This window comes from Pollachius pollachius (genome assembly GCF_949987615.1).
Source record: "Pollachius pollachius genome assembly, chromosome: 8".
Lineage (NCBI taxonomy): Eukaryota > Metazoa > Chordata > Actinopteri > Gadiformes > Gadidae > Pollachius > Pollachius pollachius.
Window position 1 is genome coordinate 3,705,834 of NC_136941.1, and position 2,500 is coordinate 3,708,333.

Below are 2,500 nucleotides of genomic sequence, written 5' to 3' on the forward strand. Positions count from 1 at the left end.
AACACGCACAGAGACACACTCACACGCACATACACACGAACAGACACACACACAAACACACAGAGACACACACAAACACTCACAGTCACAGAGACACACACACACACACGCACACACATTCAGAGACAAACACATGCTCGCACACAAACACACACACACGTACACACACAGACATACACACACACAGCATGCATGTCATCACACATGCACGCACGCAGTGCTTACACACCAAACAAACTCCATCATCATCTGCTTGTCCACATCTCCGTGTGTGTGTGTGTGTGTGTGTGTTGAGGAGTGAGCGTGTGTGTGTGTCTACCTTCTGTTTCTGCTGAGATGTGTGTCTAGGTGACAGACGGACAGACAGACTGTTTGGCAGACAGAGGCAGCCCCAGGCACACGCACACACACACACATCAACGCAAAGCACACAAAATCACAAGCATGCTTGCACACACACACCCCATACACATTAAAACACATACACAGCAAAACACACAAACGGACACACTGAGTGCACGTGAATCTGGGATCCTCTGCTTTTGCCAAGGTTTCCAGGGTGCTGGTGTGAGGCAACGTGTGGCAGACACACACACACCCATCTACAAAGAAACCCTGCATGCACACACACACACACACACACACAAACACACACACACACAGCTACACTAACACACACACCCCGCTATGCAAACACAGACACACACACCCTGCTACAAGCATACACACAACTAGCATGCACACACACACACATATACACACACACAAACAAAAAACTCTGCCTCACACACACGCACACACACCCAGTGGCCTTGCTCAGGTGAAAGACGACATCTATAACTTTGCGAGACAGAGGGCGTGCGAGGTAAGAGAGAGAGAGAGAGAGGCCAGTGCTGCAGAGCTCCAGCAGCACAGAGAGGACCTCTCACACATAGAGTCCAGCCTCATGTAGAGACCAGGTCCAGGGTAGGGGTTAGACAGCACAGAGACGGGTCATTAAGGAGCAGGTCGGGGTTAGACAGTACAGAGACGGGTCATTAAGGAGCAGGTAGGGGTTAGACAGCACAGAGACAGGTCATTAAGGAGCAGGTAGGGGTTAGACAGCACAGAGACGGGTCATTAAGGAGCAGGTCGGGGTTAGACAGTACAGAGACAGGTCATTAAGGAGCAGGTAGGGGTTAGACAGCACAGAGACAGGTCATTAAGGAGCAGGTAGGGGTTAGACAGTACAGAGACAGGTCATTAAGGAGCAGGTCGGGGTTAGACAGTACAGAGACAGGTCATTAAGGAGCAGGTAGGGGTTAGACAGTACAGAGACAGGTCACTAAGGGGCAGGTAGGGGATCCTGCACCAACTATTCTTTAATATTCTCCGACCGTTCTCTATGTTGTGCTCCACCTCTAGCATACGAGTGTCTGGATGGGCAGCCGTCTGTCCATGGAGGCCGAGAGGACAGACGGCTGGGCAGGGCGCAGTAACCATGTCAGATGTACAGCACAGATAACATGGAGGGAGAGAGCTATTACAATAATGCTTCCATTACGGGAGGGACCGCCTATTACACACACACACACACACACACACACACACACACACACACACACACACACACACAGACACACACACACACACACACACACACAAACACACGTCAACACTCAAACCCCCATTAGCAGAAAATAGCTGTCCTCGCTGGTAGCGCACTAGCAAGCAGAGGGCATTGTGTGTGCGTGTGTGTGTGTGTGTGTGTGTGTGTGTGTGTGTGTGTGTTTGAGTGTGTGAGGAGTGTAGTGTAATTAGATAGTTGAATTATTGAGATTTAGAAAGACATTAAGGGAAGAGGGACAGACGATCACACCAATCAACATATGAGTGTGTGTGTCTGCGTGTGTGTGTGTGTGTCTGCGTATGTGTGCGTAAGTGTACGTGAATTGGAGTGTGCGTATGTATGTGTGTGTGTGTGTGTGTGTGTGGGGGTTGCCTACTTATCTATGAATGAGTCAAAGCGCCTGTATGAAAACAGGGGAGAACAGGAAGGATGGAGGGATGCAGGAAGAGAGGAGAGAAGGAAGGAGGGAAGGAGAAGGAGAGGGGAAGGGACGGATGACAAGCCTGCCCTGAGAGAACAGCAAAAGATTAACACTGTAAAATCACACACACACACACACACACACACACACACACACACACACACACACACACACACACACAGGCCCAATCGCACATGGTATTGCCAGGCTGCCGGTAATGGGGGTCCCGGCTAGGCCCCCTGCTGTGAAGGGATGGAGATTGTGTGTGTGAAAATGGGCTACCCCCCCCCCCCCCCCCTTACTAGGGCAAAGACAGCCCCTGCTTTCACGCCTTTGGTTACATGCGAACACACACACACACACACACACACAGGCGCACACACACACACACACAGGGGCACACAAACAGGAATACACACAAACACACATACATACAAATACACACAAACACAAGCACACACACACACACA

At 50.6% G+C, this 2,500-nt stretch overlaps 1 protein-coding gene across 1 annotated transcript in view; it reads right to left on the reverse strand.

The window, feature by feature from the left end:
* Window positions 1-2,500, reverse strand: part of LOC307079793 (plexin-A1-like) — a gene marked incomplete at its 5' end in the record, with an annotated part of 107,913 nt that overhangs the window by 45,612 nt on the left and 59,801 nt on the right.